At 48.2% G+C, this 6,699-nt stretch overlaps 1 long non-coding RNA gene across 1 annotated transcript; it reads left to right on the top strand.

Moving 5' to 3' along the window:
* Nucleotides 1-1,340: 1,340 nt before the first annotated feature.
* Nucleotides 1,341-3,451, top strand: LOC121091400. The gene is made up of 3 exons (XR_005828921.1): nucleotides 1,341-1,469; nucleotides 1,561-1,683; nucleotides 3,300-3,451. It is a non-coding gene; the product is annotated as an uncharacterized LOC121091400 (long non-coding RNA).
* The last annotated feature ends 3,248 nt before the right edge of the window (nucleotides 3,452-6,699 follow it).

Raw genomic sequence — 6,699 nt, 5'->3', positions numbered from 1 at the left:
CTTTGCCAGCTGAGCCCCCCTGCCTGTGCTCCATGCTGCCTGGACACGTGCAGATGGCAGCATCCTGATGAAGCATCGGTGCCAGGCTCAGCCTGGCAATGATTAGCGGCATGGGCACAGCACCCTGTCACCATGAATATGCAGCTCCTAGGCCAGCTCAAAGTGCAGATGTAGTGAGCTGCAGTCTTCGAAACATCTGCAGAGCCATGCTCGTGAAGAGCCCCTGCTAGTAAGGCATCAGCACTGCAACATCTCTAAGGGTTTTATCCTCACAGCTCCTTTGGGATAGAGGGAGATGCAGTTAACCCTGTGTTGCAGGTTGTGAACAGGAGCACGGGAGGCAAAAGCACTCTGTGACTGAGCATGTTGGGACTTGGGTGGTTCAAACCAGCAGCTTGTAGTGCCCTTCTGCTAGAGATACCTGTCTGGCAGCAAGTGCAGCAAAGGAGCTGGTAGCCAGCCCTTAGCCACGCCATTTAACAGCTTGCTCGCATGGATTAAAATGCTGATGGAAGTCAGGAAAACAAAGTAGTCACCAAATATCACCCAGCCACGCTCAACCTTTCCAAAGCAGTGGAGATCTCCCTCTGCGTTCCTGCGTGAGCGGGAAGAGGGCAGCATTGCTCAGCAATGCTCGAGAATCAAACAGGACGACATGAGCCGGGATTTCTTCTCTGTTCCCTGAGCTCACCTCTCCCAGCATGGTCTGTCTGTGTCTGGATCCTTTCATAGTCAGTGAGGAGAAAGACAGGGAGCCATCTCGTGTAGCTTAAATGCCACCTTGAAGATGAGGTGAAGTAAGCCCTGGCAGGTTTTCTTTCTCTACTCGCTAGAAGGAGAGTTTGGAGGAGGAGCTCACATGAACGTGTGTCTATTTGGACAGTCTGTCTAGACTCAACATCTGAAAGCTTCAAGCATCTCCTTGTCAAGCCCACCTGAATCTGTCTTGTGTTAATGACAAAACTACTGTGGGCTTTTCCCTTCCCTGTGTAGCCCAGAAGTGCAGTATTTACCTCAAAGTCTTTCCCTTTCATACATGAACCTCCTACAGAGGGTCTCAGCTCCTGTTTAGCACTCCAGGGCAATGTGGAGACAGCATGGCTCCTTCCAGTTGCTTGGCATCATAAATCCTTCCCCTACTGCCTTCATGAACCAAATCAATGCAAAATTGATGCACCTCAGCAGAGATCTGCTGACGTGCACCAGTCTCCCCTGATTTATGCAAGCTGAGCCTCCATCTTGTCACTGTTTGCTTGTTCCCACCCAGGGGTAGTTTGGGTGAGTAATTGATGGTGCTTCCCACTAATGCACCCTCTTCTCCTATCTCTCAGGGATGTTGCTGCACAGGCAGAAGCTGGCCCTGGGCTGGGCCACCTACCAGCAATTCATCCAGGAGATGTGCTGGGCAAGGCAGCGTGATGCTCAGCAGAACAGGAGCATGATCCTGGGCTTATCTGTTTTGGCAGAAGGTACTGACCTACTAATGGAGATTGTGGCAGCTGCCTCATGCAGGTGACTTACGGCCGTCAGCCTGGCTTTCATTTTTTAAATTTAATTCAGACAGAAACTGGGGAAGGTGAAGAGAAGGTGAACGACACAGGAAGGATCCACAAAGGCCCTGTAACCATCTGCCCATCAGTGGGGAGAAGCAGGACAGAGAAAAACAATTATCTTCCAGAAAAGGTTGGAGTGTTGTAAATAATAAAATCCAAAATGTTTTCAATTGGCAGCTCTTCTTTGTGCATCCTCCCTGCTTTGTTGTGAGGCGGCAGCACGTTTCTCCACGAGCAGATCTGCTCAGTCAGAGGGACACACATTCAGGCTATTAACATATAGATGGGGCATCTCTGGAGAATAGGATAGGATATGGCACCCCTTCAGACCAGCTCCTACAGGGATTTCTGGGGACAATTGCACAGCAAATGTGATGGTCCTCACCTGGGAGTTAAGTAGACCCTGGATCTCTTCCCTGGTTTAGTCTCTGATTAAATAAAGTGGAGACACATTGCTCTGGCGTGATGACAGAGAAAATCTGTACAGTAGGGGAAAATATACACCAGCTGACAAGTCAGTGTCCAGAAGGGAAGAGCACAAGACACCATTTCCAGATCTGCCTTGTGTGACTTCCTTCATACATAAAAGGCTGAAGAATCTTGTCTAAAAGACCTTATCTACACCAGAGGAGTGCTGCTTGCATGTTCCCTTGGCGAACCCTTCGATTGTGGTAGCTCAGACAAGAGCACCGAAAGTATTAACAGCCAGTGGAGCTCAGGAGAGGGAGCACTCAGACTGTGAGATACAAGATATAGAGACCAAAAAAAGTCTTTTATTTAGACTCTCTTTCACTAGACTACTTTGAGCCTGACTGGAGAAGTACCTACAACACAGATTTCCAGCACTGGCCAGGTGTCCATGCTGGATACTGCACAGTAAATAAGAGCCTTTCTCATGTTTTTGCTGAAGACGACCACTTAAGCCAGTAAGGGAGAGGTGGGCTGGCGGGAGAGGGGAGCTGGTGGAAGTGGGAACAGGGTAAAAGTAAAGCAGGGAGGTTTTGGGGCTGGTTGGGATTGGAAAGTGTTTCTCAAGCATATTTCTCTGTGTCCATGTTATGCAACAAGCTCAAGTGAATTCCCTCAGGGCCAAATCCTTTCTCAAAGCCTGCTCAGCCTTTTCTTCAAGTTTTGCATGGGGTTGATGGGAGCAGGGAGACTTCTGGGACAGCCTCATCCCCAGGCAAAGAAGATACTGAGTTCCCTGTGTGGCTGGGGGCAGGAGGCACATCTCTGCATTTCCAAGCCTGGGCTTCCCCTGGGAAAGGGCTCTTAAATCAGACGGTGCAGGAGCTGTTTGCAACGTGACTCATCCGCACACTATGAACAAGCAGGCATAAACTGCTCCTGAGCTCTCGTTTCTCACCGGAAAGGCAATTCCACCCTGCTGCCTCACCCCCCCACCTCCCCCTAACACACACATATATTTCAGCTCTGTGTTGAAGTCTCGATTTTGATCTACGATCCTAGAGTGATGTGTGGGCTGGAGCCTGAGCCTGTGTAATGGTTGATCTAGGTGGGAGATTTGTCCCAATGGCAGCTATGTGTGTTGCAGCATCTGTGCCACTCCTGATGGGAGACAGGCTGTTCCCCTTCTCTCTAGTGCCATCGGCATGTGCTGTCATTTGCTCTACACAGTTTCCCAGCTGGGTGGTCAACTGCTGCAGAAGGGGAGGCAGGTCCCCTGTCCTGATGCACATTAGAAGAGGAGTCTTCTACTAATCCCCTTCTCCATGTTCTCTGCAGGAACTGCTGGGTATCTGAGCACAAAGACAGCCACAGCATCGTCTTGCAGAGGCTGAACTGGTCATCTCAAATCTCTGCTGCAGGGCTGTCCTCTGGGAAAGCGATTGTGATGGACACAGCCCAGTGAGTGGTGTACCAGGATGATTACCTGTTTTGCACTGAGAGCTGGGAGTAAAGGTGGGATTTCAGGGACTGAGGCAGTGGAAAAAACTATAAACAGTCGTGAGACCTGGTGCATACTATCATGAGACCCGAGACAAAATGGGCAGAGTTTTGCTGCTGGAATATTCTTCTGAGTAGCAGCATTTGTCCCTGCTCGTTGCAGGAGGTTGGACTAGATGACCTTCAAAGATCCCTTTTCTGACTTTCTGGCTTCCTAGAAAGTGATTTTCCAACCAGATCTTACTAGGAGGATATTTTTCACCATGAGGGTGCTCAAACACTATCTGGAGACCACAGAGGTGGGGGCATCTTAGGGAGGTGTTCATGAGGTGACGAGACAAGGTCTGAGGCAACCCCATCTAAGCTGGCCCTGCTGGGCCAGGACACCTACATTATTCCATGATTTTCCGATTTATTTTAGGATGTGTTACCTATGCTGTTCTGTGATTACAGCTCCTCAGCCCTCCAAGCTGTCTATGTGATATTGTCCATCAGAGACCTTGAAAGCCTGGAAACCTCCTCTCTTCCAAACCCACCACTGTGTCTATCAAATGTGAAATGTTTGGCAGAGACCTTTTTAAACACATATTATCATTAAAACCTCCCAATAACCTGAGCTTTTATCATTGTCAGAAAAAGGCTTTTTTGGGGACAGTGAAGGCTACAAAGCTAAAATCACTCAGGCAGTTTCAATTTATATACTTTAAAGAAAACTTGCCCACAAACTTTGTCTCACAGCAAAAAGTAGTGTGTGTTAAAACAGCATTGCTTGTGTCAATTTACTCTCTAAAGCCTTTAGTCTCTAAACACTTGCAGGGAGGGAAATACCCCTGTTATCCAGGGCAGCCGAGTACCAGCCTTGCAGAGCTTCCTCCCCTCCTTTGTATTTAACACCTTTTTCCAGGGTTTGGCCGCCAATTTCAACTAGTGCTGGCTGGGTAAGCTGGAATTGAGTTTGCTGTGTTTGTTCGGGAGATTTCTAGGATTTCTGGAAGGAGCAAGGCTGCTCCCAGCCTGAAGATGGCAATGCAGAGCCACCAGTCTGAGACCTGGGAAGGGCTGATGTCCCCACGCCGGGCAGTGCCCATCACAGCCTTTCTGCTCAGCCCAGTGGCTTTAGTGGTCTGACTTTGGGTCTTCTGAATCGATGCCGAAATTAGCCCGGAGTAGATGGTGTAGAGAACTCTCTCCTAGTGCCTGAAAGATATGACTTTTAATGAGACATCCTTGCAACATTCAGGGATAAGCAAGAAATTCGTTAGAGATACAGCCAAAATATCAAAAGATAATAATAATGACAACAACTAACTTATTCTACAGTAATATCAAGCATACCTAGACCCGATGGTGACAGGGACTGTGCAGACAGAGCAGCACGATGGTCCCTGCCCTAAGGAGTTTGAGATCAAAGGGAATCACCTCTCCTGCTTCTATACTCTGCAGGTGTTTCAACCCATCACCACTTTCCCATGGCGAATTTAACATTTATCTTGCTGCAGGACCTTAGGAAAGTCATGTGCATGGCTGCGTTTCCCTGCAAGAAGAGAAGTGCTGGGGGATTTAGCAAAACGACATCTGGCAAGGCCAAGCTCCAAACAGGTACAAGGGTCCAGTTATTCTGCAAAGCTGCCCCCTCTCACGGTTCTGGCATGGGACACTGCTGATCACAGCCCGTGCAGTGTTTGGTTGGTATAGGCTATTTCCACTGTAGCCAAGTGTAGTGGACTAGTGGCTGCAGAATTTGGAGGGTAGAAATAAGGAAAATGCCTTTAACAAAAATAGGGAAAAAATACTTGCTCCTGAGAGGCTCCTGAGGAGACAAAGTTTGGTTTCTTTGGGGAACGAGACCATGAGAATAGAGAAGTTCTTAATGGGACATGTACTTTCGCACCATCTAAAATTAACCCCATAGCCTCATCAATATCTTCTCTTTTGAAAAGACATCATTATCCTGCCTCCCCATGCTGGAGACAGGCTCCTCAAGCTGATTTTGACACTGCTGTGCTACAACCGTTTGTTACACTGACAAGGGCTGTGTCTAGATGAATGCTTGGGGCACATATACAAGGTAATTTCAAGGCATCTTCACTAGGAAAGACACGTTGCTAAATGCTAATCAAAATGGGCAACCATGGTGGAAACAAATGCCTGATTCAGAATATCTGGTTGTGATACACCCCGTCAGGCACACTAATGAGGATATTCAATCAGGCAGACAGATGCTGGGTTTGCTAACCTGGTCCTTAACCATGTGCCAGGGTGAAGGAAGGAAGCTGCTGATATTGAAGATAAATGTCCTTCCTGGGTATTCTGGCACTATGCTTGTTCAGGCACTTTCCAGCTTTGGAGACCAGACTTGGAGATAGGGCTCTTAAAACCTGCACTCACATGTTGCAGCCCACATGCCCAGGATCCAGCCTGTTGCATCCCCATCTCCTGCCATTTCTCTTCCCAAAATTTTCTCTAGCCCTCATTGCCCCTTCCCAATATTGGCCTGTTATCTGACATGCAGTGCTTGCTGTTGATGCTTTTTTTCGCCCCCCAACTCCCTGCTGTGAAAATTAATGGGGGACATCTGAGCTGCCTGCTAATACTTCCAGATGACAGAAGGGAGCAGCCACAGAGTCAGCTTCCCTATTTCCCTGGTGCCTCCAGTGATGCTGCTGTTTTTCGTTGGATGGAGCTTCGTCATGTGAGTGACATAGGCTTAACATGGAAGACTGCTGGGGTGAAAAAGAGGTGAGAAGCTCTAGATAATACTGGCATTACCTCAACACCATCCCTTTTCAGTCCTTTTTCTGGACCACCTGGCTCATGGCACATGGTAACAACCGCTGTGAGCTCAACAGAATTAAAAAAGGGATGCAACATTTGTATGGACAGCATCAGGTTTTACACTAGCAACAAAGTCCAAGGGAAAAATAAACAACCCAGTGCAGAGAAATAAGCTGGGCATGAGTCAAACTGTGGCTAGTGGAGGTTAGGAGTTGTTTTCCAGGACCTTGTTGCCTCTCTATTGCTATGGTTGACCCTAGGCATATTTCTTTAAAGCATTCAGTGCTGCCCTATGTCCGAAACGGCGGGACATCCCTGGATGAAGGCTGCTCTGATCTACCAGTTCTCTCTGGTGGGAAACTCAGTGGAGCCATGAGAAGGACAATCCACTTCAAATCCGAGTGATAGTATCCACAGATCAGTCAGAAACGTGTTCCCTTTTAGGACCTCAGTTGGTCCCGTC

This window comes from Falco naumanni, chromosome 1, assembly GCF_017639655.2.
Source record: "Falco naumanni isolate bFalNau1 chromosome 1, bFalNau1.pat, whole genome shotgun sequence".
Lineage (NCBI taxonomy): Eukaryota > Metazoa > Chordata > Aves > Falconiformes > Falconidae > Falco > Falco naumanni.
The sequence above is the reverse complement of the archived record's forward strand: the minus strand, read 5'-3'. Positions and strand labels throughout refer to the sequence as shown.